Here is a 23,201-nt window from a genome sequence, read left to right as displayed (position 1 = left end):
CTTGGCCATCTGGAGCAGATCGAGAGCTACGCCCCTGGCCATCAGGTCAGGTTCGGAAACTTGAACTATACTGCCGACATCCGCGGAGACTTGATCTTCGACGGATTCGAACCCATGTCGGGTGCGCCGCACAATCACGACGAGCATGACTTAACTCTGTCGTCGGACAGTGTTCGGGAGATCACACCTGCAACTACTCCGGCCCTCAATCCGGAACAAATTGCGCCATCTGAGGACGGGTGGATAGACCCCGCCACGGAGGCCGCACTCTCAGTGGCGATAGAGCCGAATACTGACTTCACCCCTTACGAGAGCCGTGTTGCCGAACCATTGGATTCGTCCCCGGCCACGGGCTCCGAGCCGCCTGCGTCCGTGCCTATCGAATCCGATTGGGCACCGATCATGGAGTTTACCTCCGCGGATATCTTTCAGCACTCGCCTTTTGGCGATGTGCTAAATTCATTAAGGTCTCTCTCCTTGTCAGGAGAACCTTGGCCGAACTATGTCCGGCTAGAATGGGATGCGGACGACGAAGAAATTCGCTCCCCACCCACCACCCACTTAGTAGCCACTGTCGACGATTTAACCGACATGCTCGACTTCGACTCCGAAGACATCGACGGTATGGACGACGATGCAGGAGACGAACAGGAACCACCGCCCACAGGGCGCTGGACCGCCACCTCATCATATGATATATACATGGTGGATACCCCCAAAGAAGGCGATGGCGATAAGACAGCGGAGGATGACCCCTCCAAGAAGCAACCCAAGCACCGACGTCAGCGGCGCCGCTCTAAGTCCCGCCATAGCAAAAGTAGTGATACCGGCACAAGAGACAATAACACTCCGGATAGTGCCGAAGACGACGACAATCCCCTCCAGCCAGATTTAGAGCGGGAGGATGAACAAGCTAGCCCTCCAGAACAGGCAGCAGATGGAGAAACGGAGGATGACAATTACATGCCTCTCTCCGAAGACGAGGTGAGCCTCGGCGACGAAGAATTTATCGTGCCTGAGGATCCCGTCGAGCAGGAGCGCTTCAAGCGCCGGCTTATAGCCACAGCAAATAGCCTGAAGAAAAAGCAACAACAGCTTCGAGCTGATCAAGATTTGCTAGCGGACAGATGGACCGAAGTCCTTGCGGCCGAGGAATACGAACTCGAACGCCCCTCCAAGAGTTACCCAAAGCGCAGGTTGCTACCCCGACTCGAGGAGGAAGCATTAAACCAACGTCACCAGCGTATGATGCGGCTGATCGGCCACCTCGTGGCCGAGACAGAGAGGCATATCAGCCCGAAGTCCAGACCGCACCCCGCCGCCGTTCAACCAAAAACACCAAGGCCCGGGGCAACACGCGCGACCTGCGAGACATATTGGAAAACAAAGCAGGGCATGCAAGATCGATCTACGGATCACGGGGTCGCGCCCCAACGCGAGACGATGATCGTCACGCCGGATATACCAAAAGCAAATCCGGCCGGGCCGAATACAGCAGACAAGACTCGTATGAACTGCGTCGTGATATAGCCCGGCACAGAGGCGCCGCACACCCCCTATGCTTCACTGATGAAGTAATGGATCACGAATTCCCAGAGGGTTTTAAACCCGTAAATATTGAATCATATGATGGTACAACAGACCCCGCGGTATGGATCGAGGACTTCCTCCTCCACATCCACATGGCTCGCGGTGATGATCTACATGCCATCAAGTACCTCCCACTAAAACTCAAAGGACCAGCTCAGCATTGGCTGAATAGCTTGCCAGCAGACTCCATTGGCAGTTGGGAGGATTTGGAAGATGCATTCCTTGACAACTTCCAGGGTACTTATGTGCGGCCACCAGATGCTGATGACTTGAGCCATATAATTCAGCAGCCAGGGGAATCGGCCAGGAAATTCTGGACCAGGTTCCTAACTAAGAAAAACCAAATTGTCGACTGTCCGGATGCAGAGGCCTTAGCGGCATTCAAGCATAACATCCGTGACGAGTGGCTCGCCCGGCACCTCGACCAGGAGAAGCCGAAGTCTATGGCAGCCCTCACGACACTCATGACCCGCTTTTGCACGGGCGAGGATAGCTGGCTGGCTCGCAGCAACAACACATCAGGGAATCCGGGTACTTCAGATACCAAAGATACTAACGGCAGACCACGTCGTAACAGACATAAGCGCCGCAACAACGGCGATAACGCCGAAGATACGGCAGTCAATGCCGGATTCAGTGGCTCTAAACCCGGTCAGCGGAAAAAGCCATTCAAGAGAAGTACTCCGGGCCCGTCCAGTTTGGACCGCATACTCGATCGCTCGTGTCAAATCCACGGCACCCCCGATAAGCCACCCAATCACACCAACAGAGAATGCTGGGTGTTCAAGAAGGCCGGCAAGTTGAATGCCGAAAACAAGGACAAGGGGCTGCATAGCGACGACGAGGAGGAGCCCCGGCCGACGAACACGGGAGGACAGAAGAGGTTCCCCCCACAAGTGAAAACGGTGAACATGATATACGCAACCCACATTCCCAAGAGGGAACGGAAGCGTGCACTAAGGGACGTCTATGCGATGGAGCCTGTCGCCCCAAAGTTCAACCCATGGTCCTCTTGTCCGATCACCTTGAATCGCAGGGACCACCCCACTAGTATCCGTCATGGAGGATCTGCCGCATTGGTCCTCGACCCCATCATTGACGGATTTCACCTCACTCGAGTCCTTATGGACGGCGGCAGCAGCCTGAACCTGCTCTATCAGGATACAGTGCGCAAAATGGGTATAGACCCCTCGAGGATCAAACCCACTAAAACCACCTTTAAAGGCGTCATCCCAGGTGTAGAGGCCCATTGCACGGGCTCAATCACACTGGAAGTGGTCTTCGGATCTCCGGACAACTTCCGAAGCGAGGAGTTAATCTTCGATATCGTCCCGTTCCGCAGTGGCTATCACGCACTGCTCGGGCGAACCGCATTTGCAAGATTCAATGCGGTACCGCATTATGCATACCTCAAGCTCAAGATGCCAGGACCTCGGGGGTTATAACAGTCAATGGAAACACAGAACGCTCGCTCCGCACGGAGGAGCACACTGCGGCCCTCGCAGCAGAAGCACAAAGCAGCCTTTTAAGGCAAACCGCCAATTCGGCGATAAAGCCCCCGGACACCTTCAAGCGAGTCCGGAGTAACCTGCAACAGGATCGCCTGGCACGTTCAGAGCTCGCCTAGCAATTCGGCCTCTGTCCTAGTCCCAATCAAGCGACGAAATTTACGCCGCGCGTACATAATTACGCACTACAAATACCATGGGCATAGGCGGAGGCACGGCCAGGACACGTCCCACAATGCGGCTCAACCGCCCCAGGGGCTGTATACCTTTATAATTTTCTCTCTTTCAGGACCTTACTCTCTGCAAGCCCGTTTCGGCAGTCTGATTGCTGGACGCATTACGGGAAGGAAATACAAAGGAGGCAAGAAGCTAAGACGTACAAGGGAATCCCCAGGTGGTCTCTAATAACGATTCGAAATACCTGTTTTAAATACCCATACGCAGCTTGCCCCTGGATAGGACATGTCAAATAGTCCTATTTTCTGCTTATTGGCACTACTTGTATCCGTACGCTTTGACGTACTATTTAATAACAATGCGTAGCGTTTATTGCATTACACTTTCTTTTTTTCTTTCTCTTGTCTGCTTAATTACGACAGATTGCACCCGTACATTCTAGTACGACTAGTACGCCAGGGGCTTCAGTATACCCCATAATACGGCGTGAGAAGTCCGAACACTTTCGACAGTGCGGCACCCCGAACTTATAGCATTATATGCATCAGCTCCGAATCATGTCTTGGGTCAATTGTTGGGTTTGCCCGGCTCCCATGTTTTGGTACCTTACGTTCCGCAAAATCGGCTAAGGTAGCGCTGGGAGAACTATTGCGATTGTGTCCCGGTTCTTCCGGACGAGCACCTTAGTAGAGAAAGCCGAAAACTGACTGTCATGATGAGGCGAGAGCTGGTCGCTGTTCGAGAGGTCTCAAGTCCTTAAAGACTTTTTCCGCTTCGGGCGAGGAGTCGGCCTTGCCCGACTTAGGCGTATATAGCGCCCCAAATTCGGCCTTCCGAATACTAGGGGCTTCGCCAAAATTTAAAATTGTAGACTTCTATGGCTAAGTGAGGGTGATAAAGCTTTATAGTCCGATTGCCTGGTTCGCTGTGCTGAACACCTCCTTCGAAGGACCCAAAATTGGGATAAAGAGTGTTCAGGTTTATCCCGAACACCCCAGTACTAGTTACATGGGGGCAGAAGCCGACGAGTGGCCAACCCTCAGATTTCATAAACGGCCGCACAGAAGGTAATATTTTAAATTAACAAGCGTTGTATAGCGCAAATGAACTCGTTTCACATTACAGGATCACATGAGTACGTTCATTCAAATATTACATCTTTAGCACATTCCTCCGCCACAAGGCGGGAACCCTTCAGGACACTGTCATAATACATTTCAGGGTGGTGATGCTCCTTGCCTTCCGGCGGCCCCTCCTTCACCAGCTTTACGGCGTCCAGCTTCGCCCAGTGCACCTTCGCCCGGGCAAAAGCCCCGCGCGCACCCTCGATGCAAACGGACAGCTTTATGACTTCAAGCCGTGGACAGGCATTCACAAGCCGCCTCACCAGACCGAAGTAGCTGTCAGGCAGGGGATCTCCAGGCCACATCCGGACTATAAGACCCTTCATGGCCTGTTCGGCCGCCTTGTGGAGCTCAACCAGTTGCTTCAGCTGGTCGCTCAAGGGCATTGGGTGTTCGGTCCCAGTATACTGAGACCAGAACAACTTCTCCGTCGAGCTCCCCTCCTTAGCCCGGTAAAACTCCGCGGCATCCAACACACTGCGGGGAAGATCTGCGAACGCTCCTGGAGAGCTCCAAACTCGGGTAAGTAAAAGGAAAGTTTCCTTCACATGCTTGCTTTGCATAATGAATGCCTTACCCGCTGCTATCTTCTTAACCGCCTCAATTTCCTGGAGGGCCTTCTGGGCTTCGGCCTTGGCATTTTGTACGCTTTCGAGGGCCTTTGCAAGCTCGGACTCTCGCGTCTTACAGTCAAGCTCCAAGGACTCGTGTTTTTTGGCGAGCGCCTGGAGCTCTTGCTGCACCTCGCCCACCCGGGCTTCTTGCTTTTCTCGCTCGATGCGCTCCTTCGCCGCTTTGTCTTCGGCCTCGGATAGCGCCTTCTGCAGGGTCGCCACTTCGGTCGTGGCCCCTGGCAAATTCATGATGATCCTATTATTTTACAACCAAATTTCTTTTTAATATACAGACGGGGTGTCGCTTACCTTTCTTCTCTTCGAGCTGCCTCTTGGTAAGGCCGAGCTCTTCCTTGGACCGCTCAAGGTCCTGCTTCAGTGCAGCGACCTCCGCAGTGCGTGCGGCAGTGGCCAGCAGTGAAGCCTGCATATCCACATAGACATATTCTGAGTAGACTCCTGCGGTCATTATTTGATCCTCTATTCGGCCTTTCTCCGCGAACGCCAAACAAAGCATCAGGGGCTACTGTCTATGCGGTAATATTTTCTTATAATTTGATTACTTACCTGAAAGCCTGTTAGGAGGCTGGCACAGGCTTCAGTTAGTCCGCTTTTGGCGGACTGAACCTTCTCGATCACCGCACTCATGATAGTGCGGTGCTCTTCGTCGATGGAAGCGCCGCGAAGCGCTTCCAGCAAGTTGTCCGGTGCCTCTGGATGGACAGAGGCCACCGGCACAGGCGGCTTGCCCCTCTTAACGGGGGGTCGCCTGACAGAGTCCGGAACCACTGGAGGTTCCGGGCGCAGTGTTCGTCTGGAGGCCGAATTCGGAGCCCATGGGAGTCTTGCTCCCCTTGCGCCCAGGGTCCGGAATGTCGCCTCAAGGCGCCTCCAGGACTACCTCCCCTCGGCTCGGTGCCCTTTTAGACAACACCTCGACGTTGTCTGTAGGGCGAGGGGTGGAGGCGGTCGGAAGTGAATCGCTATTCATATCCGACGGGTCCAAAGAACCATCCGATGAAGATACGTCGATATGGGCTCGGGACGGACTGCATAATCATGTTCGGCGTGGTGAGAAGCAGTGCAATAAAACATACCATAAATTACTATGGTATCCGGATACTTACGACTTCGCCAGGGGCTTGTCCCTGGGCAACCACTCGTCGTCGCTGTAGGCGGCCGTCGTGGAGCAGTCCGGGAGGAGGGTCCTCCCCTTCTTGGACCCTTCGGCCTCGCCGGATGGGGCGGCCTTCCTTTTCTTGTCTCCCCCGGCTGGGGGGGGGGGAGAACTTTCCTCTTCCTCCTCCTCGTTTTCGTGGGAGGAGTGCGCCTCGGAGTTTTTGGATGATGAGTCCGATATAACCTTGCGTCGGAGACCCTTCCGGGTCCCCGTGGCCTTCTTCTTGGCCTTCTTCACCGGCACCTCGTAAGGCGCCGGAACCAGCATTTCCGTTAGGAGAGCATCTGCTGGATCCTCAGGCAGGGGGGCTAGGCAATCGATCTGCTCCGCTGTCTCTACCCAGTCCTGTTGATGGCATGGAGGCTTAGGTCCCGCACATGATTAAACTGGGGAAAATAAACATCCTATGAGATATAAAAAACTTACGGGATTGGCAGGGCGCTTTGCGCTGAGTCCGCGGTCCTCGGTAAGGGGAGGAGGTACCTCGGCGCCCTTGAACAACATCTTCCAGACGTCCTTGTGTGTCGTGTCGAAGAGCTCTCGCAGCGTCTGGTGCTCGGCCGGGTCGAACTCCCACAAATTGAATGCCCGTCGTTGACACGGGAGGATCCGGCGGAAGAGCATGACCTGGACCACGTTGACAAGCTTGATTTTCTTGCTCATCATGTTTCTGATGCATTTCTGGAGTCCGGTCAGCTCCACCGATGAATCCCAGGACAGGCCCTTCTCTTTCCAGGAGGTGAGCCGCATGGGGATTCCGGATCGGAATTCGGGGGCCGCCACCCGGTTGGTGTCGCGCGGCTCGGTGATGTAGAACCACCCCGATTGCCACCCCTTTATGGTCTCCACATAGGAGCCTTCGAGCCAGGTGACGTTAGGCATTTTGCCCACCATGGCGCCTCCGCACTCCGCTTGCTGGCCGACCACCACCTTCGGTTTAACATTGAAGGTCTTCAACCACAGGCCGAAGTGGGGCCTGATGGGGAGGAAGGCCTCGCACACGACGATAAATGCCGAGATGTTGAGGATGAAATTGGGGGCCAGATCGTGAAAATCCAGCCCGTAGTAGAACATGAGCCCGCGGACAAACGGGTGGAGGGGAAATCCCAGTCCGCGGACAAAGTGGGTAAGGAAAACTACCCTCTCATGGGGTTCGGGGGTAGGGATGATCTGCCCTGCATCTGGCAGCCGGTGTGCGATGTCCGCGGCCAGATATCCGGCTCCCCGTAGCTTTGTGATGTTCTCCTCCGTCCATCTACTTGCCTCCCGCTCCAGACATGCTTGGAGTGGTTTGAGGAGAAAAACGCGAACTTGGGTGTTGGAGCTCGAGTGCGCAAGAATGGATGAGCAAGGAGGAAGAAGGCGTGGGTAAAAAGAGGAATCCTTGTCCCTTTATAAGGTCGGAGGAAACTATACGCCTCCCCACCTGCCTAGTAAAACTCGCTTATTCCCCAAGCGCCGTAATTGATGGCGCGGTTGGGTTACCCACATCCGTATTGATGAGAATCCTGTGATAAGGGGACACGATCTCTGCTTCGACAAGATGTGCCAAGAAAACCACCTCGCAATACATGCAGTAGTTGGTTGAGAAAAACGGTTCGAATAATGACCGGGCCGTGGTATGATGTCATACTGCCGAACGTGTTAGCAGATTGGATTTGTGGAAATATTATTCTCTCTACGGTGGTATGTGGAACTTGTTTTGCAGAGCCGGACACTATCCTGGTGTTCAAGATCTTCTATGGAGTATTCGGAGGAAGAACCCGCCTTGCAATGCCGAAGACGAATCTGCGCGCCGGACTCATCGTCATTGAAGCCTGGTTCAGGGGCTACTGAGGGAGTCCTGGATTAGGGAGTCCTCGGACTGCCGGACTATATACTTTAGCTGGACTGTTGGACTATGAAGATACAAGATTGAAGACTTCGTCCCGTGTCCGGATGGGACTCTCCTTGGCATGGAAGGCAAGCTTGGCAACACGGATATGTAGATCTCCTCCCTTGTAACCGACTCTGTGTAACCCTAGCCCCTCCGGTGTCTATATAAACCGGAGGGTTTAGTCCGTAGGACAACAACAATCATACCATAGGCTAGCTTCTAGGGTTTAGCCTCTACGATCTCGTGGTAGATCAACTCTTGTAATACTCATATCATCAAGATCAATCAAGCAGGAAGTAGGGTATTACCTCCATCGAGAGGGCCCGAACCTGGGTAAACATCGTGTCCCCCGCCTCCTGTTACCATCCGCCTTAGACGCACGGTGCAGGACCCCCTACCCGAGATCCGCCGGTTTTGACACCGACAGCCATGTTCCTCCATGTTGTTGGCCATAACCAGAGGTTCAGGGTCATTCACAACACGTTCAAGAGATCAATGGAGACCATCTCTAGGTACTTCAAGCAGGTGCTTTTTGCTATTGGGGAGCTTAGAGGAGAGATGATCAGGAGACCATCTGGTCAGACTCCACCCAAGATTCGCGGAAGCCCAAGATGGTATCCATATTTCAAAGTGGGCATTGACAATATACACTTTTCATGGCTTGATATGCTTGTATTGTTCAAGTTGAGCACTAACACAGGCTTGTGATGCCATTTTCAGGATTGCATTGGGGCAATAGATGGTACTCATGTCACTGCCAGAGTTCCTAGGTCACAGTCTGCAGCATACAGGAGGAGGAAGCACTACACAAGCCAGAATGTGCTTGCTGCTGTTGACTTTGATCTGAAGTTCACATATGTGCTGGCTGGCTGGGAGGGGTCAGCGCATGATGCTAACATTCTCAGTGACAGCATGAGTCGGCCTGATGGGATCAACATCCCCGACGGCAAGTTCTACCTTGGAGATGCTGGCTATGCATGTCGGCCGGGTATTCTTCCACCCTTCAAGAAAACAAGGTACCATCTCAATGAGTTCTCTGGTAGGAACTATCCTAGGACTGCACAGGAGCTGTTTAATCTCAGACACTCCAGCCTTAAAGTAAATGTTGAGAGGGCATTTGGAGCTCTGAAGAATAGGTTTAAGATCCTGGATCAGAAGCCATTCCACCCATACTCCACTCAGGTTAAGCTTGTTCTTGCTTGTTGCATTCTGCCTAACTGGATCCTCCAGTGGGGCTTTGATGAACACGTGCCTGAGGAGGAAGAGGTCGAGCCTGACGATGTTGTTAGTTCCGGCCATGGTGTGGAGGCATTTGACAATGACGCTTGAAAGAACAAAAGGTTGGAGTGGGCAGAGGCAATGTGGCTTATCAGAGGTCAGTGCAGAATTTGAAGAAGAAGAAGCAGCAGCAGCAGTGGCAGAAGCAAAAGCAGAAGAAGAGGAAGAGGAAGAGGAAGAGGAAGATCTGATAACAGCAACACCGATGAACTATCCCCTATTTAGCCAATGGCTCTTAATAATTTGAACTATCATTTGATAGTAGTTAGGATGAATTGTCATTTGTTTAACTAGCTGGCGATATATGTCCAGATTGTGTGCGGTAAGCTCATCACTAGTTAGAAGTGGTGACAACGCCTTACGCAGGTTGCAACCAAACACCATGTCATATGTGCGCCTAATGCAATGCGGGCAACCAAACGCCGGGTCAAAAATGGTTGTCTCATGCAACTAGAGGCATGCAGGCAACCAAACTATGTGCATCTGGGTTTTTTTGGCCTGCATCCCCTCAAACCGGCTCACTAGAGCTAGGCTCGCCGGGGCAGGCTGGATTGGCAATGTAACCAAACACGCCCATAGTCAAGGTCAGGTGCTAACAAAATTTATCCCTTCTGTTTTGTTTTTCTTTGGCCCGTCCGTCAATTGTTTTTACTATTTCCTGAAATTACCTCAGTTCGGGCCTGAAAATACTGTTGTACTAACTTTGTAATAACTTTTGAAGAATTTAAGAGCTGCTCATAGATTTTCCTTCGACGAAACAATTTCCAGGTTGAACAACTACAGGCCGGCCGCCTACTATATTTGTCTATCGGTTTTGATGTTTGTAGTTTGTTAGTATACAACTGGAAAAGGTTTATGTTTGCATAATCTTACCATTAGTCGGCACGGTTATCCACTTGCTACCTATGTGTCCTATGATAGAGATGTTCTTCTTGCAACAAAAATGTAATTTTATTATTCCATACACTGGAGTTCACATCAAAAATTTATCCTAGCGAGACTAGACATTCAGTTTGCCGATGTACAAATTGCTGGTGCCGTGCTCACTCGGCACTCTAATTAGTCTTATTCGAGCTCTAGGTCTAGATTAATTTTATCTTAATTATAAGTTAAACGATTAATCAAACAAAGCTTTGTTGTTCATCCAGACTACATAGTTCTGATTGTCTTAGTGCCAGTTCGTTAAAGTCAAGTACTACTATGGTCGAAGGGAAATACTTTTAAAGTGATCGCCAAAGTGATACAAGACAAAATACAAATTAGTAAATCTTAATGTCTACCTGTTTTATTTGTTCCCATGTTCACTTTTGTCGAGTTACAACTGAACATTATGCGGGCACGCAACATGGTTATGAGACAGGATTTTCAGCACCCGGGTGCCTCTACATCCTCTATGAATAGTAAATTCAAAACAAATTTAAAAAGAATAAAAAAATCTAAAACTTTGGGACATCAAACATGAGAAAAATTTCGATGATCTTGCAAAGTTTCAGCTAAAAAAACATTCGAGGAGCCCTCACCTCAAAAAACAAAATCATTGCTCAAAGTTTATGTACACTTTTGAGCACTGATTTTTTTTGTGAGGGCCCCATGATGGTTATTTGTGCCTGAAACTTTGCAAGAACATTAAATCTTTGATCATATTTGATACCTGAAAGTTTCAGATTTTTTTGAATTTACTGTTCATGAGGGTGTAGGGGCACCCGGGAGCTGTTACACTTTTAGCCATGGTTATCCATTGGCTATCCTATGTCCTGTAAAAAAAGCTTTAATAGATTCACTTTGGTTTGTGAATTTCCTTAAGGATTGTATTAATATAAACTAGCAACTCTTCGTATGTATGCCAGGTTATCTTCAGTACAAGTTAATGGTATCGTCTACATCCATTCATCGGATTGCATGCCAAATTATATTTTTTCTGCCCGACTTAATATATCAATAGTAGCAATTCTAACTTTTGAGCTATAGTATTCTGCTAATGGGCATGGTTAGTTCATCTATCTTCAAGATTATATTCATCCCTCTGCATTCAGTTTATACTACCTCATAATTATGGTATATTGTGAATTAAGTTCCCCTGGTTGGAAGTAGCTATCGGTTCTTTCTACTTTGTGAAGGACAAGCATTTGCTCTCTTGATTTTTTTGCCCAACTTAAATGGTTTGGCACAAACATACATCTAAAATAAATGCAAGTCTATACTAAGCCTACAAATATACAAGTTTTCATTATATGCCTCATTATATAAACTTCTTAGTGCATACACTTATTTTTTTCGAGATCATTCAGTGTAGAAATTGTTGTGCTATAATAGTGAAAGTGTTATATATATATATATTCCTATCCAGATTTGACATTTTGTTTCCATATCCTTTTTTTCTTTTATTCTTAAGCACAACACGCTAATTTCACAAATCCATTCTTACTGTAATGTTATGATCTTGTTTCTAGGTTGGCAAAATTTTCTATTCAGCTCAAAGTGGTCCCGCGGTACAGCCTAGGATATAAAGGCAAGTCAATTTGGTGAGGATAAACTGGATTGCCTTGTATTGTGGTGGGTCAAACTATTATTTGAAACACCACCACCAACTTGCTTTTTTCTTCTTTCTCTTTCTAATAGAGTGATGATTGTATCTATAAGATATGTAATAGATTTGTTTCAAAAAAAATATGTAATAGATGCATCCAATTATGATTTGGCACTTATTTCTTAAGCTGGATGGAGAGAGGTCAAATTGAGCTATAAGCTATTTGCTACTGTATTTATTTAGTTACAATTTATTGGATTTGATCTTTAAAGTTATACAGTCAAATGATTGTTCATATTGAGTACATGATGTTACTCCACTTATTTAAAAGCTATCTTTTTTGTTATTTAAATTGTTTACTAATGACTAAATCATGCAGATGCTTTCCCCATAGAATAACTTGCCAACTTGATGCAGATGCTTTCCCCAAAGGATAACTTGCCAATTGTCGAGAGAAGTGATAAAAACCGTCTTAACGAACAAAAGTTTGAGCACTAAAATGGTGAGTTCAGATGCCATGTACTCCATAGTCTATGTGCAACAACTCTTTAATTTGACTGAAGCAAATGTGATTTCTGGTTCTACCATTTTATTTTATTTTATTGTGCAATACATGTATAATGGTGCACAAGTATCTTTATTTGACCTTATTTCCTTAGCATTATCTTCAAAGCCACATGATTCACAATCTGCTTCAGATCGTAAGTAGTCATGTGGAGCTCCTTTCTCCAACTATCTATACTCACAAATTATCTTTTCGCAGAGTTCATTAAACTCATCTTGAAATATTTCAATTTTCTATTGGAAGAAGAGAAGTGCAGTGTTGTGAAGAAAATATAAGAGGACTGGGATCAGTCATAGACATGTGCATACTACATGTGTGTTTCTACAACAAGGGAGGTGTGTTTCATATATATTTTCTTCAAATCGATAGACATTTTTTTTAAAAAGTCTGCTTGTGTTGTTTATTCTGTTACAGAATATCATTGTATTTGATAATCTTCCATCGACAGAGATGATTTTTTTAAGAAGTCTACTTCCTAATCATTTTTAGGAGACTGATTTGTGATATTTTTCACAAGAATTGAACGCTGATTATTGGTTGCTTATCATACATATTGCTATGATGACCGATCTGAGTGATCCTTTATAGTACAACATGGCAAAAAAAGTAAGGTTGGCAAAAGTATAGCTCCAGAATATTGTATGATAGTATTTAGTGTGACTATGTCAAACATCTATACTTTTGAGTGATCCAATATAGAACCAGGAGGGACTAACACTAAGATATGAAGGTTGTTGCCGCCCTTCTCCCTTGTTGCTGGCCTGCCACGCCGACGTCGATCACTAGCTCAGTCATAACACCAGTTAGTGGATTTTGTGATAAGAGTGAGGGTTGGGAGTGAGTGGGTTGGGGGTTGGGGTTGGTTACATCTGTCTTAGCGGAAGAGTTTCCCTACTTCATAAAATGTGGCAACTTGTATTTCGTTAAAGATGGATTTGAATTGCATGAGGTGCCGGTTCATATTTTTTCATGAAGGCGTACAATTGTTTTGTTAGAATCGAAGGGTAAATGCATTGGCTGGTTGCTTCAAGAGTTAATAATGGACACGATGGTGTATCCGTTGCATGTCCAACAACGGACATCATATTTTTGCCTCGCGCTACGACATTCAACCGTAAGTTATAATGTGGCAATGGATAAGGAGACATTGGATATGCCTTCTTGGCCCGGGGGTGTCTGATACGTCTATTTTGCATCATGTTTTCTTACTGTTATTTATAATGTTTTTATCCATAATAATGCTTTTTGGAGTAATTCTAATGCCTTTTCTCTCATAGTTTGCAAGGTATACACCAAGGGGGAGAATTCCGGCAGCTGGAAGTCTGGACCTCGAAAAGTTATGTCAGGCCACCTAGTCTGCACAACTCCAAACAAGCTGAAACTTCACGGAGATTTTTTATGGAATATTTATGAATTATTGGAGCAAATAACTACCAGAGGGGGCCCACCAGGTGGGCACAACCCACCTGGGCGAGCCAGGGAGCCCAAGCGCGCCCTGGTGGGTTGTGCCCTCCTCGGCCCACCTTTGGTGCCCATCTTCTGGTATATAGGTCATTTTGACCTAGAAAAAATGAGGACTTTCGGGACGGAGCGCCGCCGTCTCGAGGCGGAACTTGGCCAGGAGCACTTTTGCCCTCCGGCGGAGCGATTCCGCTGGGGGAACTTCCCTCCCGGAGGGGGAAATCATCGTCATCATCATCACCAACAACTCTCCCATCTTGGGGAGGGCAATCTCCATCAACATCTTCAACAACACCATCTCATCTCAAACCCTAGTTCATCTCTTGTGTTCTGTCTTGTTACTGGAACTATAGATTGGTACTTGTGGGTGACTAGTAGTGTTGATTACATCTTGTAGTTGATTACTATATGGTTTATTTGGTGGAAGATTATATGTTCAGATCCATTATGCTATTTAATACTCCTCTGATCATGAGCATGTTTATCATTTGTGAGTAGTTACCTTTGTTCTTGAGGTCACGGGAGAAATCATGTTGCAAGTAATCATGTGAACTTGATATGTGTTCGATATTTTGATAGTATGTATGTTGTTATTCCCTTAGTGGTGTCATGTGAACGTCGACTACATGACACTTCACCATATTTGGGTCTAAGGGGATGCATTGTGGAGTAGCAATTAGATGATGGGTTGCGAGAGTGACAGAAGCTTAAACCCCAGTTTATGAACTATTCCGTAAGGGGCCGATTGGATCCAAAAGTTTAATGCTATGGTTAGAGTCTATTCTTAATACTTTTCTCGTAGTTGCGGATGCTTGCGGGAGGGTTAATCATAAGTAGGAGGTTTGTTCAAGTAAGAACAGCACCTAAGCACCGGTCCACCCACATATCAAATTATCAAAGTAGCGAACACAAATCGGACCAACATGATGAAAGTGACTAGATGAAATTCCTGTGTACCCTCAATAACACTTTGCTTATCATAAGAGACCGTTTTGGCCTATCCTTTGCCTCAAAAGGATTGGGCTACCTTGCTGCAATTTTGCTACTACTATCGTTACTTGCTCGTTACAAATTATCTTGCTATCAAACTATTCCACTACTTACAATTTCAGCACCTGCAGATATTACCTTACTGGAAACTACTTGTCAGTTCCATCTGCTCCTCGTTGGGTTCGACACTCTTACTTATCAAAAAAAGCTAAAATTGACCCCCTATACTTGTGGGTCATCAAGGCTATTTTTTGGCGCCGTTGCTGGGGGAGTGAAGCGCCTTTGGTAAGTGGAGTTTGGTAAGGAAACATTTATATAGTGTGCTGAAATTTATTGTCACTTGTTACTATGGAAAACAATCCTTTGAGGGGTTTGTTCGGGGTATCTCCACCTCGTCCGGAACCACAATTAGCTACCCCTCAACCTACTGCACCTACTGAAAATATTGAATATGAAATTCCTTCGGGTATGATAGAACAACTGCTAGCTAATCCTTATGCAGGAGATGGAACCAAACATTTTGATATGCACTTGATATATGTAGAACAAACTTGTGGATTGTTTAAGCTTGCAGGTTTACCCAGGGATGAAGTTATGAAAAAAGTTTTCCCTTTATCTTTGAAGGGAAAAGCATTGGCATGGCATAGGCTATGCGATGATATTGGATCATGGAATTGGAATCGTTTGAAATTGGAGTTTCATCAAAAAATTATCCTATGCATCTAGTTCATTGTGATCAGAATTATATATATAATTTTTGGCCTCATGAAGGAGAAAGTATCGCTCTAGCTTGGGGGAGGCTTAAGTCAATGTTATATTCATGCCCCAATCATGAGCTCTCAAGAGAAATTATTATTCAGAACTTTTATGCTCGGCTTTCTCGTAATGATCAAACCATGCTTGATACTTCTTGTGCTGGTTCTTTTATGAAGAAGACTATTGAATTCCGGTGGGATCTTTTGGAAATAATTAAATGTAACTCTGAAGATTGGGAACTCGACGAAAGTAAAGAGTCAGGTATTAAACTTAAGTATGATTGTGTTAAATATTTTGTGGATACCGATGCTTTTCAAAAGTTTAGCACTAAATATGGACTTGACTCAGAGATAGTAGCCTCCTTTTGTGAATCATTTGCTACTCATGTTGAACTCTCTAAAGAGAAATGGTTTAAATACCATCCACCTATTAAAGAAGAAATTAAATAACCGGTACCAGTTAAAGAAGAAACTATACTTTATAATGTTGATCCAGTTGTCCCTTCTGCTTATATTGAGAAACCACCTTTTCCTGCTAGGATGAAGGAACATGCTAAAGTTTCAACTGTGGTTAACAAAAGCTATATTAGAACACCTAAACCCGATGAACAAATCAAAGTAGAACCTAGCATTGCTATGGTTAAAGATCTCTTGGAAGAAGATATAGATGGGCATGTTATTTATTTCTGTGAAGAAGCTGCTAGAATTGCTAAACCTAATAAAAGGGATAAACATAGACCCGTTGTGGGCATGCCTGTCATCTCAGTTAAAATAGGAGATCACTGTTATCATGGCTTATGTGACATGCACTACAAAAAAAGACACATCCGTGACATTTTGGGCCGAACGAATTTTTTTCCTGTCATGCTTGTGACACTTCTATGACGATAATTGTGACAAAACCCAGTATCATCATAGATGTGGTGGGCTCCTACTTCTATGACAAAAATCATGACAGAAAATGGGCTTTTCTTCCTGGGCGGGCCGGAGACGCAGCTGCATGACATTCTTTGGGCCGTCCATGACGGAAAAAACCGTGGTAGAAGCGAGGGCGCGGAAAAATATTGGGGAGTTCCCGGTACGGTGGGTGGTCGGGGGCCGAGCGATGGGCGTTTCTCTCTTACACGTACGCGCGTGGGTGCGAGGCGTTCAACTCTAACTGAACCCGAGCGAGGCGTTCGCCTACTGAACCCGAGCGATTGCACTAGAGGCTACACGTTACTGAACCCAAGCGATCCATCGATGGGTGTTAACTGAACCTGATCGAGCGATTCCTTCGCTACTTCTGCTAACTGAAGCCGATCGAACCTGCTGCCTCTTGATGAACAGTGAGCGTTGTTGGGGGTTTGGATGAACAGTTCCCGGTGGGGTGTTGGATGAACAGGACCCCGTGGTGTTGCCACTGGATGAACAGGACCCCGATCGATCGAGCCGGTGGAGGGGTGGATGAACAGGACCTCGTGGAGGTTTGGATGAACAGGACGACCCCGTGGAGGGCTGGTTGAACAGTAGCTGGTGGAGGGCTGGATGAACAGTAGCCCGTGGAGGGGTGGTTGAATAGGACCCCTTGGAGAGGGCTGGTTGAACAGTAGCCGGTGGAGGAGCGGTGGAGGTTGGATGAACAGGAGCCCGTGGATGAACAGTGGCTGGTGGAGGCAGGAGGGGAGACGCCGTGGATGAACAGTCGCAGGTGGACGCTGGAGGAGGTCGACGGTGGATGAACAGTAGCCGTGGAGGCTGGAGGAGGTCGACGGTAGAGATGAACAGTATCCCGTGGAGTCCTGTTTTGCGGTACGCCACACCCCTGCCGATGAACATGACCCCCGTTTCGACCGTAGCACTGCAACACAAGTCCGTTTCCTCTGTTTTGCGGTACGCCACACCCCTCCCGATCAACAGGACCCTGTTTCGACCGTAGGAGGTCTGTTTCCTCCATTTTGCGGTACACCAGACCCCTCCCGATGAACAGGATCCCATTTCGACCGTGGCCGGTCGAACACAAGGCAGTTTCCTCCATTTTGCGGTACGCCAGGCCTTGTTTCCATCGGCTGTTCCGTCTAAGCCGGTTGGCTCCCGATGAACAGCACGCGTTCCGTTGCCTCCCGATGAACACGACGCATTCCGTTGCCTCCCCATGAACACGGCCACGACGCAGTTTCTCCGTTCCGACCCAGCCATGTACACGAGCCCTGGCTATATGTATGCGCGAGTAGGCGTTCGAGACCCCGCCCTTATGTACGTACGTGGCCATATTTACTTTCTTGCACCCTGGCCGCGGTATGTATGTGTGCATGCTACGTGCGCGCCACTACTACGACACGTGCATACCTCTACTACGACATGTGCCCTTCCTTACACGGCCACGGTTCATCGCTGCAGCCTGCAGACAGACCGATCGTATGTACGTACACGTTTGCGACCAGAATGACAACACTACGTACGCTTCGACTAGGTGGGTCCCGACTGTCAGGCACTTCCTTGCGTGCGAAGATGTAGCTGGTGGGTCCCAGCAGTCAGGGGGCGAATCATTATTTTTGCCCATAATATGGACGCACTTCCTTGCATGCGAAGATGTAGATGGTGGATCCCAGCAGTCAGGGGGGAAACGTTTTTTTTGCGAAATACGGTGGCCCGTCCGGTGGGTCCCTGCTGTCAGGTGGAGGAAAAATTATTTTGCGCGTAATAAGGAGGCACTTCCTTGCTGCGGCCGTGGACCCAGCTGTCAGCCTCTCCACGTACAGTACTCTTCCGATGGAAGTCGTTCGTTGACCACATTGACCACGCCGCGCCGAGAGCACCAGGGCGGTGGACGACAGCGAGGCCTAGGAAGGAGACGACGCAGAGCCTGGGAAGACGCGGTAGTGGATGCCCATGCGGAGGGGAGTACGTGGGTTGACTGCTTCGGCTGCGGTGTGAGGCTGCCGTCTCCAGAGAATAACAGGAGGTGTGGGTGTGTATAGAGGGATGGCATGGCCAACGGTGGCAGCACAGCCGGACACGGGAGGCAGGAGCAGGCGGCACGACCGATGCTTGTTTGGGCGGCTGGAGCAAGAAGACCAGAGGTTGAAGAAGCACTACGGCCGTTGGATGGACATCGTACGGTCGCTGGAGCTAGAATCGTTCATATTGACTAAGTTGACAAAGCCCTCCATCCGCGTCAAGTTAGTAGGCCCACAAGTCAGCCTCCCACTATGGTGGGTCCCAGCTAGCAGGGGGAGTATTCATTTTTTTGTGCGTAATAAGGAGGCACTTCCTTGTGTGTGAAGATATAGCTGGTGGGTCCGAGCTGTTAGCGGTAGTATTCATTCTTTTTTGGCGTAATAAGGAGGTACTTGCTTGCGTGCGGCCATGGACCATGTGGGTCCCAACTGTCAGCCTATCCATGTACACCCCTCTTCCAATGTTGTCGTTTGTTGACAATGTTGACCACGCCGTGTCGAGAACACCAGCACGATGGACGACGGCGAGACCCAGGAAGGAATGACCCGGAGGCGGCGAAGCCACAACAGTGGAGGGATGTGGGTGAGTAGAGGGATGGCCTGGCCAACAGTGAGAGTAGTAGGGGGCGGTGAGGCCTGCGCAGCAGCACAGCCGGCCATGGGAGGCGGGAGCAGGCGGTCCCGCCGGCACTGGATTTGGCGGCTGGAGCAAGAAGATCAGAGATTGAAGAAACACGACGGCCGTTGGATTGACATCCAACGGTTACGTCTGCTAGAATCGTTTGTTGTCGTATATAATAAGTAAAAGAAATCTTGCATACGCGTCAAATTAATAGGCCCACAAGTCAGACCATTCCCTATTTTTTTAATAATTTATATATAGCTCATTGCAACTTCTTATGCAATTTATTGCAGTCCGTTTTTTCGTTGGCCAGGGCCTCGTTTAAAAATTTAGACGAAATTTCGCATATTTCTGTGGGTTCCAAACTATTTTTAATACCGAAATGTCGAGCCAGATTTAAAGTACTTTGAAGATATATTTAAATTAGGTTAAAGCCCAGTGAAATTGGAATTTGAAAATGTGAAAAAATTCAGAAATTATAAAGTAATTGCCAATTTGTCATCTGTTTTTATATTTACAGCCCATTTCATATTACTTTCATGATTTGCAGGCGTCTTGAAAGAGTTGCAGCCCATCAGGGTGTAGAAAAATAAGTAGGCCTAGATTGGGTATTCTTCAGAAAAAATAAACTGGGCTCATTTTAAAAAAAAAAATAGCTGGGCTGGTCATGTGGTGAACATAAAATATAAGCCTGGGCTAGACGGGCCACAGCCCAGTTGAAATCCCGCTCCGTCTCAACAATAACAAAAAAATACTACTTGTGTTGTTCTCTTGTCTATTGACTATATACGCTGACAATGTCGTGGGTCCCAGATGACAGGAAACCACTAGCAGGAAGCATTTTCTTTTTCCATACGTTGACAATGGAGTATATATAACAAAAAATGAGGAACTTCCTTGCGTCCGGCCATGGACATGGTGGGCCCCTACTGTCATCCTCTCCACGTACAGTCCTATGCCGAATCCTCTTGTTTGTTGACCATGTTGACAGCGCGAGAGGGCGGCGCCGCGGCGAGCGCAGCAAATCGCGCTGAGGATGACGGCGAGGCCTCAAAGGTCGGCGTTAACGATTTAGGAGATGGTGGGCCGGCGATGCATGCGCTGAGGCGTAGACAGCTGTGGGAGGCGGAAGCAGGCGGCCCCGCCGGTGCTGGTTTGGTTTTGGCGGCTGGAGGAAGAAAGGAATGAAGAAACACGACAGACTATAAAAGCAGCAGGAGTACTTAACAACCTTAACTGAAACCAGCAGGGGCACTTAACAACCATAGCTGAAAGCAGTATGAGTACTTATACAGGTTCAACCGTACAAAGCACGCCTCGAACAGTGCTACTTTGTCTACAGTTAACCAAAGGGTGAGGCCGCCAAGCCCCAGGACAAGGCCCAAGCGCCACCCCGCGCATCCACAACCTTATGAAAGTGGCTTCATCTCGCAATGTGGTCAATAAACAGGATATTCGCTTTAGAGCCATGGAAAAGCAGGAACATAATCTTCTGTCCTATTCTCCAAGATGGACGGGCCTTCATTATTTGAGACCACCCATGAATAAGTATCTTTTCACATCCAAGGGGAATGGAGTAGGTCGACATAAACATCATGTTGTGACCAAGCGCAAGTCTGACCCGACCATGGTCAGGCATCTGTATAGGACCATGATCACAGCTGTAAAACTTCGCATAAGCAAGAGTTTATGAACAACATATATAACAGAAAATAGCTCGTACCATAAGTTTCTCAACACAGTTGGACCTGTTCAACGAGTGCAGCAGTGGCACACATATCCCACATGGCCTTCCACCATTGAAACGCCCCACAAGGACCTCAAGACGATTAGTAAAGTGTAGGAACTTGTGGATGTCGTCCAAGTCAACTTCAGTGCCATGAGTAACAGCCGAGTTCTTATAGAATAACAAATGAGTTGCCTGCTTAACTCTGAAAAAACCTACACGTGCCACCAATTATAAGAAAATATTAGTTAGAAGTATCATCTTCGTGAGAGATTCGTTGCTACTTCTAAAGTTAAATTGTGATTAGTTAGACAGAATAGGTGGATTAAGAAGTAATCAAGGCAACAAGCAAGAAACAGATACAAAACTAACATGGATGAACAATTGGAACGACGTCGGGGTGGAAGATCGCAGTGAAGATGAGACCAGGTTCTGCTATTTCCATCAACATTCGTGCGCCAACTTTCAGTCCATAACACTTGAGAAAGTTTATCCAAGTTCGGCCATAAAAAAGCAGCGATCTTCTTGGTTCATGAACCCAACTCGGAACTTATATCCGTGGCTTGTCTTCACTGTGACCATTAAACTGGTGTATTCATTTATGTCAAGGCCGAGCATCTTGAGTACATGTGTTCTGGCAGAGCAAGGAATACACTGTAGGAAAAATAATATGAGAACACAATGTATTCCCTATATCCAAATCTAGAAATAATTTCCTCCTTCAAGTCGGTGTTGACCATGGTACTAGTACCTTTTATCCAAATATAGCAATCCAAATTTCCAAATTAGTCGACAGCATGTTCAAAAAACCCCACCCTCCCGGATAGAAAAGAGGATTCTAGGAACATACTGTGCGCGTTTTAAAATCCTGTGTTAGGATGAGAAGGAACAAGTGTGGCGTCTCGCCGAGGGCGCAGAAACCTGTAGGGTCCTCGCACTTTGGGCACTGCAAATGAAACACACTAGATTCAGTAGGAAGAAAAGTGCATCAACGGCGGTGGCTGCCATCCTAGGATTACCCGCGACCAAGGGACTTGGATTTATCAGGGATGGATGAAGAATTCGTACCAGGTTCTCCATGAGAAAACCCTATGCAATCACCGAGCGGGGGTTTTCTCTGAACTAGCAGAGGAGGGAGAAGGGGATTCAGGCCTAGTGAAATATTGCTGCTTCGTCCGTCCAGCTTACTGCTAAAGCTGGAAAGGTGGGGTTTTTTGTGATTTGACGGCTCATTGGGCATTACTGCGGCGCTACGACCGGGATGTGTCTACCGTGCAGTTGTGTGATACGTCTCCAACGTATCTATAATTTTTGATTGCTCCATGCTATATTATCTACTGTTATGGACAATATTGGGCTTTATTATTCGCTTTTATATTATTTTTGGGACTAACCTATTAACCGGAGGCCCAGCCCAGAATTGCTGTTTTTTGCCTATTTCAGAGTTTCGCAGAAAAAGAATATCAAACGGAGTCCAAACAGAATGAAACCTTCGGGAACGTGATTTTTGGAACGAACAAGATCTAGGAGACTTGGACCCTACGTAAGAGAAGCTTCCAGGAGGCCACGAGGTAGGGGGGCGCGCCCACCCCCCAGGGCGCGCCCTCCACCCTCGTGGGCCCCCTGTTGTTCCACCGACGTACTTCTTCCTCCTATATATACCTACGTACCCCCAAACGATCAGATACGGAGCCAAAAACCTAATTCCACCGCCGCAACCTCCTGTACCCACGAGATCCCATCTTGGGGCCTGTTCCGGAGCTCCGCCGGAGGGGGCATCCATCACAGAGGGCTTCTACATCAACACCATAGCCTCTCCGATGAAGTGTGAGTAGTTTACCTCAGACCTTCGGGTCCATAGTCAGTAGCTAGATGGCTTCTTCTCTCTTTTTGGATCTCAATACAATGTTCTCCCCCTCTCTCGTGGAGATCTATTCGATGTAATCTTCTTTTTGCGGCGTGTTTGTTGAGACCGATGAATTGTGGGTTTATGATCAAGATTATCTATGAACAATATTTGAATCTTCTCTGAATTCTTTTATGTATGATCGGTTATCTTTGCAAGTCTCTTCAAATTATCAGTTTGGTTTGGCCTACTAGATTGATCTTTCTTGCAATGGGAGAAGTGCTTAGCTTTGGGTTAATCTTGCGGCGTCCTTTCCCAGTGATAGTAGGGGCAGCAAGGCACGTATTGTATTGTTGCCATCGAGGATAACAAGATGGGGTTTTTATCATATTGCATGAATTTATCCCTCTACATCATGTCATC

The sequence above is a fragment of the Triticum aestivum genome, chromosome 1D (assembly GCF_018294505.1).
Source record: "Triticum aestivum cultivar Chinese Spring chromosome 1D, IWGSC CS RefSeq v2.1, whole genome shotgun sequence".
Lineage (NCBI taxonomy): Eukaryota > Viridiplantae > Streptophyta > Magnoliopsida > Poales > Poaceae > Triticum > Triticum aestivum.
This window is presented reverse-complemented; position numbering follows the sequence as displayed.